The sequence below is a fragment of the Stegodyphus dumicola genome, chromosome 6, assembly GCF_044657685.1.
Source record: "Stegodyphus dumicola isolate Sdum_Otavi_A_Nest chromosome 6, ASM4465768v1".
NCBI classification, from domain to species: Eukaryota; Metazoa; Arthropoda; class Arachnida; order Araneae; family Eresidae; genus Stegodyphus; species Stegodyphus dumicola.
Genome location: NC_140773.1, coordinates 39,043,555 through 39,069,374, shown reverse-complemented (window position 1 = coordinate 39,069,374; position 25,820 = coordinate 39,043,555). Strand labels below are relative to the sequence as shown.

The 25,820-nt window shown below is 34.8% G+C and overlaps 2 long non-coding RNA genes across 5 annotated transcripts in view; one reads left to right on the top strand and one right to left on the bottom strand.

Moving 5' to 3' along the window:
- Positions 1-25,820, bottom strand: part of LOC146996699 (uncharacterized) — a 123,766-nt gene that overhangs the window by 62,281 nt on the left and 35,665 nt on the right. The window contains exon 1 of one of the 3 annotated variants that reach the window (XR_015041623.1): positions 6,811-6,894. The exons of the other annotated variants lie outside the window; for them this stretch is intronic. This is a non-coding gene — a long non-coding RNA (uncharacterized LOC146996699). Of the gene's footprint in view, positions 1-6,810; positions 6,895-25,820 lie in introns of those variants that run through there. 3 annotated transcript variants of the gene reach the window in all.
- Positions 1-25,820, top strand: part of LOC146996700 (uncharacterized) — a 94,872-nt gene that overhangs the window by 43,407 nt on the left and 25,645 nt on the right. The gene's annotated exons all lie outside the window — the stretch shown is intronic.

Genomic DNA, 25,820 nt, shown 5'->3' with positions numbered 1-25,820 from the left:
AGTTTGGCAATACCTTTGAGAGTTTATTGTAGTGCCTCTTTCCAGGAAGTCCACCAAAATTACACCTTTTCTGTCCCAAAAAACAGTTGCCATCATCTTCCTTGCCGACATTGTTTGCATGCATTTCTTGGGTTTTTGGGGAGAACTTGTGTGCCCCCACTGCATTGATTGCAATTTCGTTTCACAGTTCACATGTTTCACCCATGTTTCGTCACCAGTAACGATGCGATCGAGTAAAGAGTCACCATCCTTATGGTAAGCGTCCAAAAAGTTCAACGCTGCAGCCATTCGCTGATTTTTGTGGTCCTCTGTCAAGATTTTTGGAATCCATCTTGCACAAAACTTGTGGTAACCAAGCTTTTCGCTGATGATTTCGTGCAACAAACTTCGCGAAATTTGTGGAAAACTCAAAGAAAGTTCCATTATTGTGAAATTTCGATTTTCACGGACTTTAGCATCGACTTTTTCGAGAAGTTCGGCGGTCACTATGCTGGGTCTCCCACTTCGATCTTCGTCGTGAACATTGGTTCGGCCATTTTGAAATCTTATGACCCACTGACGCACTCCACCTTCAGTGATAATGTTGTCCCCATACACTTCACGAAGCTGCCGATAGATTTCTATCGGTTTACAGTTTTTTGCAGTCAGAAACCTTATTACTGAGCGCACCTCGCAGGATTTTCAATTAACGCAGACATTTCAAACCGTCACAGTATCTGAACGGAGCACAGCACGAACCTCTCACTAGCACGGCTAGATGCAGACTGAGCTGCGCAACGCTCTGACCCCGCCCCTAGCGGACACAGACGGAAACGTAATCTACTTCCTGGATGGCCCTCGTACTATATATTAGATTATTAGTCCAAAGGGGCTTTGTCTCTGAAAGACTATTGTTTTCGTTTGCGATTTTGTGTCGAATCACTCTGAATGCCCGCTTCACTTTTCAAACTGTAGTCACCTAATATTATCGCCCTGTATTATATTTGAAGAAATTAAATAATGAAGAATCTGCATAAATGTAAGTATGTGTTTCGCATTGTGATAAAAGAACGATACCTAGAGCCATCCAATTTTGAATGACGTAATCCTACTGCGAATATGGGCATCTGAAAGCACAGATTTGAAATTTGTTTCATTATCGATTTCATATTTTGTAAAACTTTAACGAATTTTTGATTTACAAACTCTACGATTTCAAAGCGAGCTATGGCAACGTTGTACAGAAAAAACATTTTTATCTCCAGCGCGTGAGACTGTGTCTCGGAAACAAAGATATGTTCAATTTAAAATTATTTTGCGATATTTATCTTGAACTGAATTTTATGGTTTAAGTGCAAAGAACAGGATATTAAATAAGTAAAGGTAACACACAAAATGTTTAAAAAAACGCCTCTTTGGACGTACTTTAGAATCTGAAACCTTTCAGATTTTCTTTTTTGTCTTTTTTTTTTAAATTTATCTCTAATTTTAATAAATCTAATAAGTAATTTTTAATATAATTTTATTGCTTAAAATAAAATTTTCGATATCAAATTTCCACTGAAATTGTTGTTCAGTTCCATAGAAGAAGTACCGAAGCCTTCTTTTTTAGGGCTCCGGCTAGCATTATTATTTATCCTAAAAACTAAGAAGTACCGGAACCCGGTACTTAATAGCCGAGTTCCGGTAATTAAGTACCAGAACCCGTGCAATTTAAGCTCTGATTTCGCAACAATATAAAGGTATGTGAGACAGCGGCCAGCCGCTACCCGACTTTTTTCGTATCCTCTAAAGAAGCGGCCTACCAGCGGCCGAGCGGTAAAGTCGCTGACACTGGTAGTTCGGTCCGAGGTTCGAATCCCGCGAACGGGCTGGCTGCATGGGTGTTTTCGTGGTTTTTACCCATGTGTAACGTGTATACGAGCCAGTTTTCCTTAGAACGTCCTCCACGAAAGTATCCCTCCCCTTAGGCAGATAGCCCTAGTGTGCTTTGCCATAATTAATTACACCACCACCACCTCTAAAGAAGCAATCAGCGTTGCCATGTATTACAACATACCTTGAAATTTGTTAGACAGTTCCAAGAATTAATGGCAAAATGCAAAAACGGCAAAAATTACGGAAAAAGAACACTCAAATCCTTGAAGAGAACAGGAAAGCAATAATTATATGTACTGTACGTAATATTTGCTCTGTTTGGCCTAGAAATATCTTAAAAAGGTTGTCGAGTTATACGGAATGTCTGGATATGGGGAGTCATGTTTGCGGGATTCTACTGTATTTAATTTTAATTAGATTTATACGCATTTTCGCAATCCATTTTGTTATCACACATTTAGAACATGGGTGTCTAAAGTACGCAAATTGTGAAAGTATTTAAATTTATACTTTTTTATTAAAAAAATAAATGTTTGAACTCGATTCGTTGGCATTTATTTTAAAATAAAAATTTAAATAAAAACATCTTAGTATGTCATGTTGATATGCAAAGTGACATTCAACTGAAAGAAAAATTTGAAATTTTTTTTTTACTGGAGTTTTATAAAGATTACCTACCCCGCGATAAATATCCTAATTTTAACAATCATGCTTTATTAATGTCTTCACTTATATTCGTGAACAATTATTTTCAAGAATGAAGTATACAAATGTAGAACAAAGATCACTGACAAACATCCTGAAAATGCATTAAGAATTGCTATCTCGTCTATTGAACCCGATATCGATTTGCTTGTTCAACAAAAGCAAATTCAACCATCTTCATTAATTCGAACTTTTTCCATTTGTATGAAATCCGAACTAAATGAAATGAAACTTTTACTAATTAATAATAACATAAATATCTAATTCAAATATTAATAAATTAATAATAAAAAGAAATTAATTTATTTTAATAAAACAACATAGAGCTAATTTTTATTTCAATTTGTTAAAAATATTGTACGTGTGGCCCAGCAAATTTTTCTTTCTTTGCAATGCGGCCTCGCAAATTTTTATCCTTTACAAAGTGGCCCTCAAACGGTCCTAGTTTAGATACCCATGATTTAGAACAAGGAAGAGAAATTGAGCCATGTGGATTTATGTGTCGTCGACATCGTACCAAAAATCAAGAATATTTAAAAATGTTTGCTTCAAGAGACTGAAAACCGAACAAGTTATCGTTCCTAGAAAAAATATCTCTTCTAATACTATCACAAAATATGCGTGTTCCCTTCTGATACAATGCGAAGCATTGAAAATAAATAATACAAGAAATGCGTTTAAGTGAAAATAGTAAAAGTACAGATTAGGCGACTTTGGCGTGATGTTGGCGAAGTACACTGCGCAAAAACACAAAATGGGACACTTCCCGTATCTGCCGTTCTACTGAGCCGATTAACAAAATTCAAATTGCGTTTTTCATGTCTCGAAAGCGCGACTTAGGATACGTACAGTGGGTACAAAAAGTATTTGCACACATACATTTTTGTTCACAATTTATAAGAAAATGCATTAAGAAATACAAAAATTGGCATTTAAAAATAGAATAAGCTTATTTATATAAATTAATTAAAGAATACAATAATATTAATAAAAAAAAAACATTTTTTGCAACAATATTAAAATAGCTTATGTCAAAAAAGTATTTGCACACTCAACTCAACTTTAGCAAATTTGCATTTTTATGCTATTATTTGACAGTCATCCCGCAGTAAATAACGTACGTAAGACGACTAGGTGTTGTCGAAACGTTATCAGTTGATTGTCGATTCAAATTGTAATGGCACCTAAGAAATCTGAATTGCCGATTTCGTTGCGAGAAAAAATTGTGTCTCTACGTGAAAATGGCCTAAGTTATCGAGAAATAGGTAAAAAAGTAAATGTTTGCTTCTCTACTGTTCGGTATATTATAAAACGTTATAAAGAAAGAGGATCTACATCAAATAACTTGCGCTCTGGACGCCCAAAGAAACTTTCACTGCGAATGAAGCGAAAATTCATAAGAGAAGCATCAAAAAGTCCATTTGTTAGTGCAATTACTTTAGCCAATGATGTCGCTTCAACATCTGGAGTTCAAACCTGTGCCCAAAGTGTTCGAAATGTCCTGCATGAAGCACACATTTATGGGAGATCACCAAGGAAAAAAAACCTCTCATAACTGAACGAAATAGTCTGAAGAGACTTGAATTCGCTAAGGAATATAACAATAAGCCAATTCATTTCTGGAAAAATGTCATATTCTCCGACGAGAGTAAGTTCAATATCTTTAAATCAGATGGCAGGAAAATAATTTGGAGAAAACCTTGTACTGCTTTTCATACCCAAAATGTGTTACCTACAGTTAAACATGGAGGAGGTTATGTTATGATTTGGGGGTGCATGGCTAGCAAAGGAGTTGGTGATTTGTGTTTTATTGATGGGAATATGATAGCTCGAACCTATATTGATGTGTTGCGAGATAATTTGCCACAAAGTGCAATAAAATTGGTATCAGTAATTCGTACTATTTTCAGCAAGACAATGATCCCAAGAACACTGCCGGTATAACACGTATGTGGTTGCTTTATAATGTACCCAGAAAACTTGCCACTTCACCACAATCACCAGACTTAAATCCTTTGGAAAATTTGTGGAATTCTTTGGATTTAAAAATAAGAAAAAGGAAGATTTCAAGCAAATCTGCTCTTAAGCCCTTATTGAAGAGTGGTCGAATACTGACCCTACTGTTACAGAAAATTTAATTAAATCAATGCCAGCAAGATTACAAGCAGTAATAGATGCTAAAGGAATGCATACTAAATATTAGTTATTTGAAATTTGCTTATATATTTTATTTCTTTTGTATTCATGCAGGTGTGCAAATATTTTTTGATATGAGATATTTTAATTTTGTTACAAAAAAGCATTGTTATTTATATTATTGTAATTTTTCTGTTTGTTTCGGATGATTAAACTTATTCTGATTTGGAAATACCAATTTTTTTTATTTCTTAATGCTTCTTTTTATGAATTGCAAACAAAAATGTAGGTGTGCAAATACTTTTTTTTACCCACAGTATGTTACTTCTTTCCATATTTCGATTCTACGACTCAAATGATGCCAGATTGCCAAGTTTTGTAAAAACTCGCACGGGAATTTTTAAAAAATTCGCTCTCAAAATTTTAGCTCCTCCATGTTAATTGAATTTAATATATATATTTATTAATATCTCTTTTTTATTAAACTTTTTGTATTTTTCCTTCCACATTTCGAAATTTAAGTTCATTCCAAATCAAATTCACCCATTTTTTATGATTTATTTGTTAATTTGTATTTTTAAACAAATTTTATCAATTTTTCGAAACAAATTTTGAATTCTGACCTATAAAATTTTTACCATCATCTTAAAGTAGTTGTATTTCTAAGCATATCTACGAAAATTCGAGTTTTTTTTATCCAGAATTTCCTAAGATATACGTGAATTTACACATTGGGGCGTTTTGAAATTTGGCATATTTGCTATAAGCGATAATAACGCCAAATCTCATTTACGCACTTTGTTAAAATTAGTTGAAAGTAAGAACGATGACTTTTTCCCGCTCCTGTATAATTAAAAAAAAAGGAACGGAAAATAGATTGCAATAAATTAAGAGGTACTTACGTATTATCGCAACCAGGCCAAAATTCGCATAAATTGCCAAATTTGGCTACCCTACTTACGGCACCCCTACGTGTTATACGTAGTTTTGTAAAACGAGCATGTGGAAATTCACAAAATTTTCCTGCATTTTCGTGCAAATTTTTGTAATTTATGAGAAAATAGCAGTGTACATGGATAAAGTCAACAGTGTGCGCAGTGCCATTTTTGTGCAATTCTGGGATGTTTTTTTAGGTAAAAATAAGTCGACGTGTACATGGTTATGGCGAATACGGTTTTCAATCAGTGCTAAAAGCAATAGCCAAAAGATTTCCGCCGAAAAAATAATTCTGCAACTTATTCAAATTCGAAACCGGAAGGGTTTAATTGCTATTTTATATTTTAAAACAAAATAATATAAAAAACTGTATTAAAAATTATCTGTAATTAATAAATGTACATTTTCTTTCTATTCATACTTTTTTACTCAAACTTACAAATAGCGCCAACCTGGTTGCGATAATACGTAAGTACCAATTAAGAAGTTCGCTGAGTGAATTAATCTTGGCTCAAACTGGGAAACAAAAAAAAAAAAAAAAAAATGCTCCAAGGTGGATTTTTGAAATTTCTCCATAAATTTTTCACCAAAAATTAGAAAATTTAATATTAACTCGTAGAATAAATTAGAAAATTTAATATTAACTCGTAGAATCGAAATATAGAGGGGAAAAAAATTGGTACGTTATTTCAGAAAAAGTCCGATTTTGTGTCAAAATGCCTATGTTAGAGCAATGCTATATATAACTCTAATACATATCCTAAGTCGCGCTTTCGAGACATGAAAAACGCAAGTTGAATTTTGTCAATCGGCCCAGTAGAACAAGGTATAAAGAACTCCCCCCCCCCCGCTTTTCGCGCAGTGTAAAAACGTATGCATGTCTGTGTATACACGCACACATACAGGCACCTACATACAGTTAGTCACGAAAGTCTGCATACAGACTAAATTTTAAATTAAAAAAACACTTAAAGCATAGAAAAATGTATTTTAATCATTGCATTTTTTTTCTTCTATTATCTAAAATTGTAAGCTTAAATAAAAAGTAAATAATATCAGTGTAATACTTTTTACATTTTTTCAAAAATATATTTTGTCAAAAAAACTCAGAAATTCCCTCCAGTTAAGTCTGCGTACACTTTAAAAAAAAAGCAAAATATAAGTTTTTTACATTACTTCAATACTTTGTAGGATATCCTTTATTCTTCAAAACAGCTTGCAGACGTCTGGGCATTTTTTTTCTTCTATTATCTAAAATTGTAAGCTTAAATAAAAAGTAAATAATATCAGTGTAATACTTTTTACATTTTTTCAAAAATATATTTTGTCAAAAAAACTCAGAAATTCCCTCCAGTTAAGTCTGCGTACACTTTAAAAAAAAAGCAAAATATAAGTTTTTTACATTACTTCAATACTTTGTACGATATCCTTTATTCTTCAAAACAGCTTGCAGACGTCTGGGCATTGACTGAACTAGTTTTTCAGTGTCATCCGACGTAAATTTCGCCCATTCTTCCTGCAATTTACTAATTAGCTTATTTCGCGACGTAATATTGTGTTTTCGAATTCATTTCTCCAATTTTGCCCACAAATATTCGATTGGATTGAGGTCTGGTGACTGTGGTGGAGTACGCAACTGTTTTGGAGTGTGATAGAGGAGATATTCCTTCACAATTTTAGCTGTATGTTTCGGGTCGTTGTCTTGTTGGAAAATAAAGGTATTAGAAAGGTTTAAATTTCGGGCACTGTCTCGTAGATTTTTCTTCAGAATATCCAGATAAACATACTTATCCATGACTTCATCAATAATGTGAAAATTTCCTACTCCTTTCGACGACATACACCACCATACTACCACACCGCCAACTCCATGTTTGACAGTTGGATTTAAATTTCTCAGATTCAGTTCTGTTCCTGGTTTTCTCCATACAATAGGGTGGTCATTAACTTTAAATATTGTACATTTACTTTCATCTGACCAAATTACATTGTTCCAGAAGTCCTGCGAAGAGTTTAAATATGTTTTGGCAAAAGCAATTCTTTTCTTTCTATTTGTCTCGGAAATGTATGGCTTAGACCTAGGTTTGCGTCTATGATATTTGGACTTTCGCAGCACTTTTCGTACAGTTTCAGTAGAAATTTCCTTGTTGCTAGTTAAAAAAATGTCTTTTGCAATGCTTGCAGAAGAAAGTTTAGGATTTTGTTTAATTCGTAAAAGAATTTTTCTTTCTTCTCTCTGCGTTAGCTTCTTCGGTCTCCCACATCTTGGTTTTACAGCAAGACTACCAGTGTCAAGATAGTTTTGAATAACTCTTTGCACACTAGAAAATGGTTTTCTAATGGTTTTACCAATATAACGAAGAGGTTTACCTTCATCTCTCAATTTGATAATTAGTTGTCTCGTAACTAAAGGAATTTCTTCATTGGTTGTCATTTTCGTCAAAGAAAATAGAAATAGCAACTTCCAATCAACGTGAAATTTGCTTCGGAAGTCAATGACCTTCAAAGTGTAACCTTCTTTGCATTCTCAAGTTTGAAGTTTAAAAGTTAGATAAGAAATCCCCTGCCTCCTTCGCGTTGTACGCAAACTTTATAGGCTTTAATTTCTGGCCACTTATCTTTTAAAAATTAGTGTGCATAAATTATTAGATATGAAAATATTACAGTTAAATAATTTCAAAGTCCCTTATTGAAACTAAATATTTAAAAAATAAAACTTTAAGAAACTACCCTTTTCGCACCTTAAAATTTGGATTTGATACTACTTTTCTTGATGTACGCAGACTTTATTGACTAACTGTAAGTCCGCACATACATATACACATATAAGCACATACATAGTATGTATGCCTCTTAAAGAGGAGAATGAAATTCCGACTTTTCCAGATTTTCCAGGTGTGTTTTGAGAAAACTCCAGTCTATTCGCATAGTGCGTGTTGGCTGCGCTGAGAAGTAAATTAATTATAGTACCATTTGTAAACACAAAAGTTTGTCAATTGCATCAGAGGCATTATATAATAAAATCCTGAAAGAATTACTATTATAGCTATAATAGGAGCTGTTTTCTCCACTGAAGATTGAGATTAGAATCTGCCCGATCTGGATTAAAAAACGAGTTTTTTTGCAGACATTTTGCAGCTAAACGAAATAAATAAATCTATTTAATGATATTTTAAAATAAATTCAGGTATTTTATATTTATTTAGCAGCATACATAAACAAAAATATGTGCATTAAATTTCGTGATAGTATGTCATCATACTGCTAGATTTAGTTTCAGAATTATGCCAGAGAAATTTGCCTAAATTTGAAAGTATTGTTAACTAATAATAAATAAATTTAGAGGATTTAAACATTAAATGCTATAAATAACATTAAAATGAAGTTAATTACTTAAAAATTGAATTACCATAATCAATGATATTTTGGCGAATATAGTCAGATTAAACGATTACTATTTTTACTGACTGATTACGATTTTTTATTTTACTGCAAAATGAAAAATAAGGCATTTATTAAAATGAAAAAAAAAAAAAGTTTAAAAGATTTTGCGATAAAATCCTAGTCTTTGCTACGGCCTTGGTAGAATTTTGAAAACTGCCGCCAACACCAAAATGACCGGTTTACTGCCCAACATCTTCTTAAACAGAGACTAAGAGACAGAAAAAGGTAACTGTTGTTACTGCTCATCATAATATCACCAAATCCTGTGTGTACCGTACATGGAGGTTAGAATAAACTAAATATGTATTGTTAAGATAAAAAAAACTTCTCTGCAACAGAAATGGCTCCGTCTCAACGTTGAGGGAAACAGCTCCGTATGCGCGAAATATCTGTCGCCGGAGCTCGCGAAATTCAAAGGTCAAGTTTATCAAGAGTACATAAAACGAATATCGTTTTAAATTTCCTTTAAAGGAAAAGAAAATAATTTTTGTGCGAGTAAATTAATTAATAGATTAGCTATTTTGAGCAAAAAAAAGTACGAAAATCCGAGTATAAATTATCACGAAAGTCTAAGAACATCGCGGAAAGGGAAATTCTGGCCGTCAGGTTCCGTCGCCAAATCCCCTTGGCATTCTTTTCCCTTGGCGAGTTTTTCCCTCCGCTTTCTACCGACACTCTAGCAAACTGATTTACATTACGTCTATGGAACCTTTCTTTCTTTACATAGACATTCTTACATTAGATCAGAGTCCATGGTACCGTATATTAGGATTAAACCGATTTTGTTGCATACGAGAATGGAAAAGTATTTTCTTCAGTTCAACATAATCTGCACAAGCGAGTCTTTAGGATTCTCGCGGTTCGAAAACTTGCTTTGCCTTTCTAAAAGACAATGCGAAAATTGGCTCTACGCCAGCTGGCCGAATGACACTCATCCGATACATAAGTCGCCAACAAAGTGATCGTTTCCAACATTGGCGCAAAACTCGCTTTTTGGAGGATCACCGTATGACATAGCAAGCCCCGGCACTGCGACCTGCATCACAGCCAGCACCACCGGCCCAGGCTCTAGCCCCAACTCCTGAGGACTGCAGCTGTACCGACACTCTCCGTTGAGTATTCCAGATCTCATCTGAGTTCGGAATCGACCACAAAACCTTACTACAAGCCTTCAGAAATGCCCTGCCTCAGCTACGGACAGTCTCCACCGGACCTGAGCGAGCATTTTTTATCTACGAGGCCTACGTTGGACTCCTCAACTAAACCAGCACGTTCAACGATCCAAATAGAGATGAAGAGCTACTGATTTCGTTCTGGAATGCCAACGGAATAAAGAACAAGATCCACGAAGTCCGGGATTTTATTAATGAGCACCACATGGACCTCTTCCTCGTACAGGATTGTACATCTGGTTGAGGGACTTAGCGCGAACATCGCGAATTATGTTATGCTACCGAAATGATAGAGAGGTATGCATCAGTGACACTGTTCGTGCTAGTGGCGGTACTAGCATATATGTAAAACGCTCATTAAAGCATTCTAGAATACCCACGCCACCACTGGAGGCCCTAGAAGCGACAATTATTCAAATTCATATTCAAAATTCCCCCCCCCAATAGCAGTAGCGTCCTGCTATATGCCTCCGAGACAGGGACCTGCCTTTCTCTCTGATCTCAGAAAATTAAGTGGTGTAGCAAATAACCTGATTATCGCAGGAGACTTAAATGCCCGTCATAGAAGTTGGGATTGTGTCAATGCCAACAACTATGGCGATAAACTCAAAATTTGGGCTCAGGACGCCCGTACCCAAATTATAGCGCCGAACTCACCTACCCATTACCAGTTTCCTGGGGGGTTAGGTGCTCCTTCCATTATTGATTTGGCTTTATTTAAAAATATTCCATTAGATTATTCGATCAAAGTGATTCCGGAATTGTCCTCTGACCATTATCCGGTTCACCTCACCCTTAAAACTACCAAAATCAATCAAAATTTACCGGCGCAAGTCTCGACTAACTGGGACAACTTTCGGTATGTTTTGGAGAATAGTATTCTCCCCCCTATCAAAATTAACGATAATCAGGAGGTTGACTTAGCCATTGACAGGCTCAACCAAACCCTGGGAAGTGCGTTCACGGCTGCTTCCAAACCCAAATTCAGGCCTAATCACTATAAATTACCTGACTTCATTAAGGATAAAATCAAAATTAAAAACCGTCTTCGCAGAGATTGGCAAAACACACTTTTAGAATCCTTTCGAGTACAACTGCGAAGAATCCAGAATGAGATCAAGTCTGACATTAAAAAGTACGCAGATGATAAATACTCAAATTATCTTAAGTCCTTAAAGACTTCTGACAATAGCCTTTGGGTTGCTAGCGCACGGCTTCGCAAACCTAAACATGACATTCCCCCTCTAATGAGCACGGTCAATGACCGGATGGCATTAACAGATACTGAGAAGGCTGAACGCATAGCGGACAGTCTTCAAACACAATTCTCATTAAACACTGGACTCATGTTCGATACCTGTGCAACGCACACGCATGAAGTCCAACACCAAGTTGAAGAATTTCTCTCCTCAGATACACATTCTGAGGAACCCATTACCACAACCATGACTGAGATTTCTGCAATTGTCAAAAATCTCACCCCTGCAAAAGCACCTGGCCTTGATAGGATTTCTAATCGCATGATTAAAAATTTGCCTATTAAATTCATATTTTACCTAGCAGTTTTGATTAACTCAATGCTAAGGTTAAAATATTATCCTAATAGCTGGAAGAATGCTTTAGTCATTCCTATTCTAAAACCTGGTATGGACCCAAAGTCCCTCAAAATTACAGACCGATCAGCCTCCTGTCTTCACTTAGTAAAATCTACGAAGCTATACTGCTTAGATACCTGAATGATTTCTGCCGAAACCGAAATATTATTATTCCTCAACAATTCGGTTTTCGCGCAAAACACTCAACTCAGACCCAGCTACTGAGGGTAGTAGAAATCATTCACACAGGATCTCGCAGTGGAAAGCCTACAACTATAGTCTATTTAGACGTAGCAAAGGCTTTCGACAGGTGTTGGCATATCGGAATTTTATTCAAGCTCATGCGACTTGAAATTTCGGCTAATTTCGTGCACATAATGCACTCTTACCTCAATAATCGTACCTTTTCTGTCAAAGTTAAATATTCTGTTTCTTCTCCTCGGCCTATCCTGGCGGGGGTGCCTCAGGGAGGAATTCTTAGCGCTACGCTCTTCAACTTGTATGTAAATGACATACCACAATCACCAAGTGTCGATCTAGCCCTTTGTGCGGACGACACAGCCATCATTTCTCAGCAGCCAACACTTAACGCCACTCTCAATCACCTTCAACTTTATTTAACAGACTTGGAGTCCTGGCTCATTACCTGGAAAATCAAAATTAACGTCGCAAAAAGTGCCGCCACCGTTTTCTTTTCCAGAAAGAGGAACGTCCATAGTCAACTCCAACCACTCAGGTTATTTGAAGAGGAGATACCCTGGGTGGATTCCTATAAATATCTGGGAGTTTATCTAGATGCGAAGCTGCTCTGGAGTACCCATATCAACTATACAATAGCCAAAGCAAGAACTGTCAGAACCCAACTAATGTCACTTATCAACCGAACCAGCAACCTCTCTCTCAGCAACAAGATCCTCCTTTATCGCAGTACCATCCTTCCCATCCTCACCTATGCAGCTATCATCTGGTCAACCGCAGCCAACAGCCACCTAAAGAAACTCCAAGTATTCCAGAGCGTCACGCTTCGCATACTCACCAATGCTCATTATTTCGTCCGGAATGAAGTGCTCCATAACGATCTCAAAATTTTACCCCTAGATGCCTTTTTTCGGCAAAATTCGGCCAAGTTTTTCAATAGACTTTCTCAGATTGAAAACCCAGTCTTGCATTCACTTCCTGCCTATAATCCAGCAGAGCCCAGCTCTGCTAAGCGACCTAAGAGCGTTCTTGATAGAACATTTAACATCTTTCCTAGGAAGCCAAAGCGGAGGTGCTTGCTTGACTAGGAATTCTTTCTAATCTTAAACTTTAAACTTTAACCAGCACTTCACGGGCCTAACCCGGCGACCTTTAACTAACTCTCCTTTTTACATCACTGCCCGCCGGATCTAATCTGGCCTCGTTCATCGCGACCTACACCTGTACCACTAAACATGACCTCCCCCCATTTATCAGGACCTCACCTTTTCATTTTTCACGGACCAGACTTATAGCATTAAAGTTAACTTTAAAAATAAGCAATATTAAACATCAACTTATTAAACTAATTTAACTTCTAGTAAAATTTCGTTAAATTTGAGACTTAAATAATCCTGCAATAAATTATCTTTAATTTAATCATTCCTGCAGACCACCTTTTACTTAAATTTAAGTTCCAATTCCTTATTTTTTCACAGGTATTACAAGCTTGCATTTCATCACTTCACGACTCTTTTCCATAATTAAATTTAATATAATTTCTCTTTTTAATCCTTCCTTTATTTTCCCTGCTTTCCTTCTTTTGCTCAATACCAGTCCCTTTAAATCCTCTTCTAAAAATTTCTCCGTCTTTTTCGCAGTTAACTTTCTTCACGGTTCTCTTCCGCTCGAAAAGTTGCTCCCATTCTCTACTCGCCACGGGCGGTCGGAGAACTTTTCGCCTTCCTGAATAGGCTATCCCCTCCCTCCTCTTCGCATGGAGGTAGGAAGTTCCTTTCCTACCTCCATGCCTCTTCGCTCCTTCTTCCCTGGATTCCAGTTTAGTCGCAAGACTCTTCCCCCCCCCCCGTTCATCCCCAAGGCATCAGCCATCACTGCGGCTGTCCGTATTACCTAATATTACCTTTCCCAAGCCCTGGAACAACATGTTTCCCGGCTGTTCTCTTCCAACCTTTCCGATTCCATTAATGCAATGCGTTCTGGAATTCGCCTCAATCAACACCTCTCTCTCTTTCAATCTTGGATTACAAGTTGAAAGCAGAGAGAATTACTCGTCCCTTGCGCGGACTCCTTATTCATTTCTTTCATAGTAAACCCTTAACGGTTTGTTCATTTTTCTTTAGCCATTGCTTGTTCTTATTCAACTCAGTTTTCCTTATCGAAGTTGTGGAGGTAATTGCATTAAGTTGCGAAGGTACTCCGGAAGTCAAACGCCTTGGGCCTTGGGCCGTATGACATTCCCTGACTTTTCCCGATTTTGACTAAAATATTTAAATTCCCTGACTTTTCCCCGATTTTTTTGGTCAATTTTCGAATGCCCTGACTTTTTCCGGTTTTCCCGATTTTGCAGGTAGCGTGGCAACTCTAACATATATACGTCCATACATACATACATACATAGTATGTATGGACGTATATATGTTACATACACACACATACATTTCTGAATACATACATTTCTTACATGCATACATACACACACATACATACATTTCTGAATCCAGTCCCGATAACAGAAGAGTGCCGTTATTGTTTGATATTTTAACACTTTTATCAGTATTTTTAATTAATATTCCTGTACACCTGAAAAAAAAAAATTCTCAGAATTTAAAATTTGAGTTTCCCTTGAAGATTTACTACGCTGGAAGAGCATAATCTGCAGAAAACTCTGGTCAGTGATGGTATCAGCGGAAAACTAGTGATGCACCTCCTTTTACGTCAGAAGCAGCGAATCTTCTGTAAAAACTAACTACGTCGGGAAAAACAAAGCTTATGTGGGTCCAAGCTTTGTGTTTCCCAACCTCGGAAGTGAATAATTTATGAGGTGGGGTGAATTTCTCTTTCGGTCAAGAAGAGCAATTTTAACTAAGGATAAGAAACAACTGCAGGATAAAAAATACAGTAAGACCCCGCTTAACGCGGGGGATACGTTCCATCAAAGTAGAGCGTAATGCGAAACAACGCTAAACGAGGCTATCTTTACATGTAAATATTGAGGTTAGGGGAAGATGGCTAGGAAATTGGTTAGGTATTAAATTTAAAAAGTATGTTTTTTTTAATAAAAATAAAACCAAACATTTATTTCTTAAAGCCCAAATTAATACCACATTATTATTTCTTGCAAAAATAAAAACAAAATATAAATAACAAAACGAATATTCTTAAAAAAAAACAAATAAAATTCTCAGTCAGTCATATTTAGTTAGCCTTCCGCGTTTTCAGTGTTCTGCCTTTTTGTGACAAAAGCATCTAATGTTGTTTGCTTTTTTCTTTTGCGTTGTTCTCTTAAAAGTTCTTCATAAACGGATAGAGCATCTCTAACACCACGCCTTACTTTTGAGCTCCTGTCAAAATTCGGATCATTTTCAATGAATTGATCCATTATTTCAGTTATGGTAGACAAACTCCTTTTTACAAACGCCATCGAAAGTTCTTTTTGCTCTTCTTCTGAATCACTGCTGTCAACATTTTTGTTTTCTTCTTGTTCAGTTAATTCCTTGAGCTCATCATTAGAAAGACTAGCCGCTGCTTCTTGAATTATTTCTACGACATCTTCCACATTTACCCCTTCAAAACCGGTTTGCTTCGTTAATTTCACTATCTCTTCCACTATTTCATCCACATCGACAGAGTGTCCAACGTCATCGCTCTTACTTAAATCCGGCCAAATATTCTTCCATACTCCTTTCAAAGATCTTTCTGTTACCTCATTCCAAGAAAGGCCTATGTTTTCTACAGCATCCACGATGTTGTAGTTTTTCCAAAATTCTCTTATGGACTGGTTCTCTTCTCCGTCTGTTTTTTCAAACATTTGCTTAAAGGTTCGCCGCAAGTAATAAGCCTTAAAATTTGATATAACGCCTTGGTCCATTGGTTGAATTAAGGCAGTTGTGTTAGGCGGCAAGAAAACCATTTCGACTGGAATGCATGTTGTTAAGTCTGATAAATTTGTTGGGTGGCTTGGAGCATTATCAATTAACAGAAGTGCTTTTTGTTCAAGTTTTTTAATTTTGCAATAACGTTTAACAGACGGGCAGAAATGTTCAGTGAACCAATCCTGGAAAATTTTCGCAGTTATCCATGATTTTTTATTAGACTCCCAAATTACAAGTAAAGTTGATTTAGATATGCCTTTCATCGCTCTTGGGTTTTTGGAATGGTAAATTAGTAATGGTTTTAATTTAAAATCTCCGCTTGCGTTACCACCTAGTAGAAGGGTTAAGCGATCTTTTGCAGCTTTAAATCCTGGTGCCCGTTTCTCTTCACGGGATAGAAATGTTCGTTTCGGCATTCTTTTCCAAAACAAGCCTGTTTCATCAACATTAAAAACCAATTCTGGAGGATAGTTTCCTTCTTCAATTATTTTTTTTTTTTTTTTTTAATATCGCTGGAAATTCAGCCGCCGCTTTTGTATCACCACTTGCTGCTTCTCCTGTAATCTTTATGTTGTGAAGGTTATTTCGATGTTTAAATCTATTAAACCATCTTCGACTAGCAACGAAAGTTTCACTTTTGTCAATTGTCTCAGCCTGAATGTAATAAAAAATTCTTCTAGCTTTTTCCATTATGATAGATTGGCTTAATGGCATATTGCGGTCAATTTCGTCGTCAATCCATATAGACAGTCGTTTTTCCATTTCCTCTATGATATTATTTCTAGAACGGGTAATTTTAGTTGCAGAGCTTGACGTAGTTGCAGTTGCCGATGACAGTATTTTTTCTTTATTCTTCATGATGGTCCTTATTGTTGAAGTTGGCAAATTCAATGAAGCACTAATTAGAGTTTGACGTTCACCAGAATCTAATCTTCTAATCACTTCCATTTTAGTTTTGAGTGAAATGCTTTTTCTGGTTGCTTTCTTTTCTTTTTCATTATCACCCATAGTAAAAAACTAAAGATCAAAATATTTGACACTGTAATATAGTATTAAATATGTAAATTAATACTTACAATAATGTCAACAAATGTTTTCAATAATAAAAATATGTCTGTACAATACCGCACCAAACAAGAAATACAAGTACACTCTTTCGGATATGTATTTGAAACCTATCGGTGCATAATATTTCGGGGAATCCCCTTATGCTGCGAGCGATTTCGTGGAATCCCCGGGTTGAAATAAAAGAGCGCTAAACCGAAACAGCGCTAAACGAAACAGCGTTAAGCGGGGTCTTACTGTGTATATATATATATATATATATATATATATATTAATTATTTTTTATTTTTTATTTTTTTTTTTTTTTTTTTTTTTTTTTTTTTTTTTTTTTTTTTTCCTGTACAACGTTGCCATTGCTCGCTTTCAAATCGTAGAGTTTGTTAATCAAATTCGTAAAAGTTTTACAAAATATGAAATCGATAATGAAACAAATTTCAAATCTGGGCTTTCAGATGTCCATATTCGCAGTAGGATTACGTCATTCAAAACTGGATGGCCCTAGGTCTCGTTGTTTTATCACAATGCGAAAAACATACTTATATTTATGCAGATTCTTCATTATTTAATTTCTTCAAATATAATGCAGGTCTCTAACATTTGGTGGCAACAGTTTGAAAAGTGAAACGGACATTTATAGTGATCCAACGCAAAATCGCAAAGCGAAAACAACAGTTCTTCAGGGACAAAGCCCCTATGGGCTAATTGTCTCCAGCGCGCGAGACTGTATATCGGAAATTCTAAAGATAGGCTCATTTTAAAAATTATTTTGCGATAGTGCCGTTGAATTGAATTTTATGGTTAAGTGCGAAGAATATGATATTTAATAAATAAAGGTAACACACAAAACGTTAAAAAAAAACGGCTGTGTGGCCGTAATGTAAAATCTGAATTTTTTATTACAGTCTCTCTTTCTTACGGAATTAAAAATCTGATGTGTACACCATGACTTCCTTGTATTGGAATATTAAATTATACGCATTTTTTCTTGCATTTCATTTAAACTTATTGGATTGAATTAAATCTACTCCGCCGACAGCGCATAAACCACAATAGAATAAATGCATTCTTTAAAATTAACTCTAGTATTTGTTTACCATAGCGACACTCTGGCGCTAGGTTCACTTAACAGTATTAATAATTATATAACAGTTAACTTATATAATAATTTTATAACGGAAACTAAGTTAACTGTTATATAATCCAATAATTATATAACAGTTAACTCATATATTTCGTTCATATTATAACTCATAATGCACAAAATTTATATCATTTAAAGAATAGAATTATCTAATCGTTGCCACATGTTCTATTCAAATACTATAATAAAGCTAGAATGATGTATAAAAGAAATTAAGCAAAAAAAAAAAAAAAAGAAATAGTTTTTCACAGACGATTGAGTGTTTCTCATTTAATTAATTCAGTTCTCACTTCGCGAGAAGGCAAAAATACATAAAAACTCAAAATATCTATATTAAAAATTACAAAGTAAATTTTAAACGCTTATTTCCTCGAAAAAATTCCAGAAAGGATTAAGCATGATTTAAATAATAAATGAAGGCGTTATCTTTGTTGTTGCGAAGCTAAGTTTCTCTAGATTGGCAACAAATCCACTAGTCTCCTGTTTCAAATGTAAACATCAAATGGCCGCCATTAAAAAAAGCTTAGCGGCAATTAAATAACTTTAAAATTGCTGATAATTCTAAAAATATTGCACACAGATTTACTAAAGGCATAAAATCCTTAACCGGAAGATAAAAACAACATAATTCAATTATTTTTAAAGCAAAAAATGTACAATTTACAAACATATAAGAGTAAAGAAACTGAGATTACTGAGCCGGGTAACATAGTGGATATATATATAAATATACGTTTGGTGCGGCCGATTGCACCAAAATACGAGGTGCACATCTAAATGTTATAGCAGTCCTATATACAAGATTTCAACGTTCTGAGGCTACTCGTTTTTGAGTTATGCGAGATACGTACGTACGCATGCACGTACGTACATACGTTCGTACAGACGCGACGAAAAATTCTCTTCAGAATTAATTTTAAAGCAGTTTTATAATTTTTTTGAAGGAAAAGAGTATTTTATTCTGTCCTCACGTACAGATATCGCGCAAAAACATCGTTAAATTGCATTCGATAGCGGTCAAAATGGATATTTTCGTTGAAATATGCTGCCTGAAACTTTTCGCGATTACAATACTTCCTTTTTACTTCGTACAAGGAAGTAAAAAGGGCTTGCAAAAAATTCTTACACAGTATTTTATTATTAATACTCTAACATGTTTTACTTCATCAGAAGCATTTAAGCCTTATACATTGACGAGAGAATATAGCCTCTGAACATAAACAACGTGTTCCAAAATTGTATTTCTAGAACTTTTTTTTGTTTTTCACTCCAGTCTGATTTGGCAATTTGTTATCATTATATTCCTAAAATATTTTCTAAATTTATTAGTTCTTGAGAATAAATAACGCTAAGTGCGGTGATTTTAATGAACTAAACAATTACATTCTGCTTGACATCATCCTTTTTAACGGAGCTTTTACCTTATAAAACTATTTGAAAATCTGTAGCATCAATAACGTTTAACTTTTTAAATTACAATTTATTGTTTTTAGATAAGATAAATGTAAACGATTTCGTAAAAGGAAAACAGAATTTCCAAGTAAGAGTGATTATTACTCCTGATTTTATTTCTAGGAATCAGGCAAACAAAAATATTTATGGGAAAAAAGATGTTTTTTTTAATTACAAATCTGAAAGCTTTTAGATTTTACATTACGCCCTAAGGTGCGCTTTTTTAAAGTTTTGTGTGTCACCGTTATTTATTAAATAAATTTTCTTCGCACTTAAACCATAAATTCAACAACAATAACGCAAAATAATTTTAAAATGAGCATATCTTTAGAATTTCCGATACACAGTCTCGCGCGCTGGAGATGAAAGTGCTCCCCCCTCTCTCTCCCTATAGTGTTGCCATTGCTCGCTTTGAAATCGTTCAGTTATTAATCAAAAATTCGTTAAAGTGTTGTAAAATATGAAATCGATAATAAAATGAATTTTAAATCCCAAATTAGGGCTTCTAGATGCCCATATTCGAGGGAGGATTACGTTATTCAAAATTAGATGGCTCTAGGTACCGTTGTTTGAAGACAGAGCGAGAAACATACACACATTTATGTAAATTCTTTATTATATAATTTATTTAAATGTAACGCAGGGTGATAATATTTGGTGCCAAAAATTTGAAAAGTCAAACGAACATTTAAAGTTTTCGACGCAAAATGCCAAACGAAATTAATAGCCCTTCTGGGCTAACGCCCTTTGGGATCAAAAAAAAAAAAAAAAAAAAAAACAGATTTTTATATTACGTCCAGAGGGGCGTTTTTTAACGTTTTGTGTGTTACCTTTATTCTTTATTAAATATCATGTTCTTACTTAAACCATAAAAATCTGTTCAATAGCAGTATCACAAAATGTTTTAAAGAGCATATTGTTGGAATTTCCGATAGACAGTCTCGTGCGCTGGAATTTTTTTTTTTTTTTTTTTTTTTTTTTTTTTTGTAATAGTTTTCAGTTATGTGATTATAGTTTAGATTTCTATCATAAATTATTTGAGATAGACCGAGTTCTTCTCTTAAAAAATTAACTTTTCTCAAATGCGAATTAAATGAAAAAAAAAAAATCATCTGAATTGTAAAGAGCGATTAACGATTTTCAAGAAGTAAAGCTGGGATATTACAGCCACAAACACTTGTATGAATATAATAAACATGATCTTAATGCAAATTTTTGCAGAAAATTTCGCTGAATAAAATTTGTTTAAAGACATATACCATTAATTTCATGTTCAATAGACTAGCCTGTTCAAATTCATCGAATTTCTAAACCTAATTTACGTAGAAGGAAAGATTTATTTGCAGAAGTAAAAAGATAATAAAAATAATATCTATCTGTAGTTTAGAACAGTGTTTCTCTACTAGATTTACTCCAAAGACCGGTAAAATATTTCGGTACGTTCTAGCGGACCGGTAAGTTTAATAATTCGACCCATTGGCACAATTTTTGGACACATAGCTGGATATTTCGCGGACGGCAAATATTTTTTTGCGGACCGGCGGTTGAGAAACATTGGTTTAGAACACATTTTGTGTCTTGTGCTAATTAACATACGATGTCATTTTTTTTTTTTTTTTTTTCCTTTTGTAGTATGAAGTATATTAGCAACTGGGTGCGTAATCTAGAGGTCCAGGTTCGAGTCCCGGCGACGGCAGTGGCGGGAGACATCTGTCACCGGGCGCAGCAACGAGGGAGCGCCAAATTGATGTTACCGAATTTTAAAATGAAATGTTTTCCATTCTTGCACACAGAAATGGGCGCAAAATCTTCAGTTGTCCCCGAGCGCTCAAAACCTTAGCTACGTCTCCGGGAGAGGGCACTGCTCATTTTTCATGTCTCCTTCAAAAATCCCAAGAACTCTACACCGTTATGCAGCGAATATACCTAAAAATTAAAAAATGCAATTTGAAATTACAGGTGCCTGTTATGCGCGGGAATATGGTATGTATTCCTGGTAAAAAGGGAGTAAAATAAATATGTACACTGGGAAAAAAAAAAAAGAGACAGTTCTAAAGCTCCCATTTCTATCTAATATATATCATAAGTCGCACTTTCGAGACATGAAAAATACAGTTTGAATTTCGTCAATAGGCCCAGTAGAATGGGAGATTTAGAATTGTCCTTGTATTTTTATTTATTTATTTATTTGCGCAGTGTACAAAGGGACCAAAATAAGCAAATTTTATAATAGAATACGCTCGCGGAAATCGCGCGCTAAGGTGGTACAGGACTCTTTTTAATCGGTAGATAGAGCATTTTGCTGGCGTAAATCCTGAACTCCATGCGCATATCGAGCCAGTTTACCTTACAATATCCTCAATGAAGGCATCTCTCCCCTTGGACAAGTGCGCTTTACCATATTTATAACCTAACCTGTAGAGACATTAGGTATTTCTTGGAAGCCGGAGAGATAAAAAATGAGCAATCGCCTTCGCCGGGAATCGAACCAGGACCTCTGGAATACCGGCCCAGCGTGCAGAACCACTACACCACGAAGGCAAGCTAGGAAGCTGGGAGAAATACCTTATACACTCCCTTTTTAAGGGCGACTGGGGTTTTTGGAGGGCCCAATCGCCAAATCCTGGGTGTGGAGAATCCTCATCCAACACCCTTTTAGTTCCGGCGCCACTGTAGAAACATTAGGCATTTTTGGAAGCAGGCAAGATGAAAAATGAGCAATGCCTTCGCCGGGAATCGAACCACAGACGTCTGGAATACCGGCCCAGCGTGCAGAACCACTACACCACGAAGGCACGCTAGGAAGGCGGAAGAAATACCTTATTAATGTAAAATTTTCATTTGAAGTTCAATATGGGGTTTTTTTTCCATACCTCACACCATTCGATTTCTATCACTCCCAAAAATGCTGACTTCATTTTTACCTACAAATATCATAGGGTTTTACTTACCTAGAAGCTTATGTTAACTCAATGTGAAAAGCTTCACTTGTAAGACAATAACAAACTTGTAAGACCTATCCCAGATCCTATTATAATGACAATAAGTTATCGCTCCAGCTTGAATTCAAATGACAGAAATTTTTTTAAGGTTTCTTAAAAAGGTCTTTTTTAAGTTTTTTTTTTTTTTTTTTTTTTTTTTTTTTTTTTTTTTAAGGCAATAACGTTTTTATTGAACTGTTGAAATTAACAGGAGGCACTGCTTGTGTACAGATGAAACTCTACCACCTCCGGTACTTAAAATAACATAGAACTGAGCGTTTAAATTCAAGTAAAGAAGGCTGATACTACACACAAAATAGTTTACTTAAGTAAATAACGGCGCGCTTTTTCAAAAGTCGGCTAGCAAAATATCTAAAGCCGGATTAAATTCTGGCAAAGCTGGCGATAATATGTAACTGTAAGCGAGCTCTAATTCTGAAACATTCAAAACATCAACTTAAATAATCATCAAGTTTCATTTTGATAAAGATTAATAGTAAAATTTCAAATCATAACCGGTTAATTTTACCATAAAATCCTACAATTTGACTGAATACGAAGAACCTTGAAGGTTTTCAAAACATCTTAACGAAGTGTAAATTTGCCTTTCAATTCGCTTCAACGAGAAATGGTTATTTCAAGTTATTTGGTCATGAAAATTATTTTTTCTTAAAATAGGCCCAACGGTTTCTTAATTAGCGGATTTTCTAAATATTCGTTCAGTTTAACTGCTATCGTTTTAAAAGATTACTAATATTATTTTTAATGATCCAGCTTCCACGGCTATTGAAATGCCTTGGACGCTTTGTTCGCAATTTATTTTTTTAAAAAAAATTTCTGCTGTATTTCGAAGTAAATATTTTGAATTAGTAGATTTCATGCACGCTTACTTTACACTTATTTTTCTCTTCAATTTTCCACGATTATAAAAAGCAAGTTGTATATTTTCTCTCGTCAAAAAAATATCTCAGAATTTTTTCGACGCATTTTAACAAAGAAAAACTAGAACCTTATATTTTCAAAAGTTTAAAATTCTTCCAGCTGTTTTACAAGAAAAGCCTATCAGAACTGGTTCTTTCTCATACCTATTACCGCAATGTTCCAAGACATTTTTAACTTTAATTTTCCAACGATAAAATAAATAAAATAAACAAAATACTTAAATACACAAAATAACTAATTCCTTTATTAGTTTTATTTAATTTCATCCTTTATTAGTTTTATCAATTTCATCGTAAAAGATTTAATACAGTATTACCTACAAAAAACATTTTTTTTAATAATAGTTGAATTTTTAATTACTAAATGTCCTGTACCCAGTTACCTTTCTCTTTTTTTACTTAAAAGGGCTATTGGTCTCGAAAAGAGATTTTGCGTCGTTTCTATTTATTTCGAGTCTGTTCCCGTTCGCAAACGTGACATTCTTATTTCATATTTAATCTATCTATTATTCATGAACAAACTAAACTGTTTAAGAGAAATATTATTTTCCTCCCTTTTTAATCCGACTTATTTAAAAAAATAAGCATATTTCGTTCATGATATATATAATAAAAAACATTCAGTACTTTTATAGAATTACTTTCCACACCTTGTCATTTTTTAAATATAGAGAAGATACATAACGTCCCCATGTTATCCATGGACATCTCGATCGATAATTCCTACTGTTAAAAAATATTAACTTTAAAATAGTCCATCTGGGCAATCATTAAAATCTGAACTTCTTTTTTTATTTTTTTTTTTTTACTTACTCTATTCAAACGCGCTTATTCCTACAGATAAACACATTTTTAGCCCAAAGGGCGTTAGCCAAGAAGGGTTGTTAGTTTCGTTTTTATATTCACTATAAACGGCGAATCACTTTTTATATTGTTCCCACCAAATATTAGAGCCCTGTATTATATTTAAAGAAATTAAATAGTGAAGAATCTGCATAAATGTATGCTTGTTTCTCGCATTGTGATAAAACAACGGTACGTAGTGCCATCCAATTTTGAATAACGCACGTCTCCATCCGAATATAGGCAACTGAAAGCCCAAATTGGGAATCTGGAATTTGCTTTATTATCTGTTTCATATTTTGTAAAACATTTATGAGTTTTTTGATTAAGAAACTCAACGATTTCAAAGCGAGAACTGGCAACAACAACAACAACAAAAAAAAAAAAAAAAAACCACTCCAGCACACGAGACTGTGTTTTGGAAATTCTAAAAATATGCTGATTTTAAAATTATTTTGGATATTGCTGTTGAACTGAATTTTATGGTTTAAGTGCGAAGAACACGATATTTAATAAATAAAGGCAACACACAAAATGTTAAAAAAACGCCCCTTAAATTACTTAAAAGTTGCATCTGCATGTGTGGAAGAGTGAATCATGAGAAAAGAAGTGAAATATTTGTTTATATTTGGTGAAAAATCGTCCACTGCAGCAACTATGCTTTAAATGAGAAGAGTGAAAACGCGAAAAATTATCACTATGATTGTATCGTTGACAGTTGTACCGCTGGGTAGGCCCAGGTTTAGATTTGTATTTAATAATGCGGACCCATAGTCCTCGAAAAAATCATAAGACTATGGGTCCGCATTATTAAATACAAATCTAAACCTGGGCCTACCCAGTGTTATAACTGTCAACGATAGAATCATACACAGCGAGCGTGTCATAATACACCTCGCTGTGTTCAGGCGCGGCAGGAATCATATGGTACTATAGTGTCTGTTCTTTGTAAGATGTGCTGAAAATCACAGATCCCATCTCTGCTCTTTTAAGGGCACCCAAAATTATAATGCAAAGTGTATCCTATGCCTGGGACCGCACCTAGCATCCTCTATCTCTTGCCCACGCAGACCAGGAAATCTAAATAGTAACGATAACCACAATGAAGAAATAAAAAAATATTAAATATTCTGAAATGGAAAATATTCAAAGCAATGCTACCTCAGAAAACTCTCAAAAAAGTTATGACAGGTCACGTGATACTGCTAACCAATCTGAAAACACTAACTCATATGCAACTGAAGTTTAAAATAAAATAAATCCCATCAAAAATTCCAATTCTAATGCCAAAAAGGAACAATCCCGAGAAAAAATATAAATAACAGGCATGAACGACGTACAGGGGAAAACCTAGACAAATTCATAGCTTTCATGGCTTCAATATATGATCTTTATGATGACTTCTGTAATGCTAAATTTGTCACTGACAAAATGACTGTAGGATTTGAAGCACTCAGGATCTACAAAAATATCAATAAT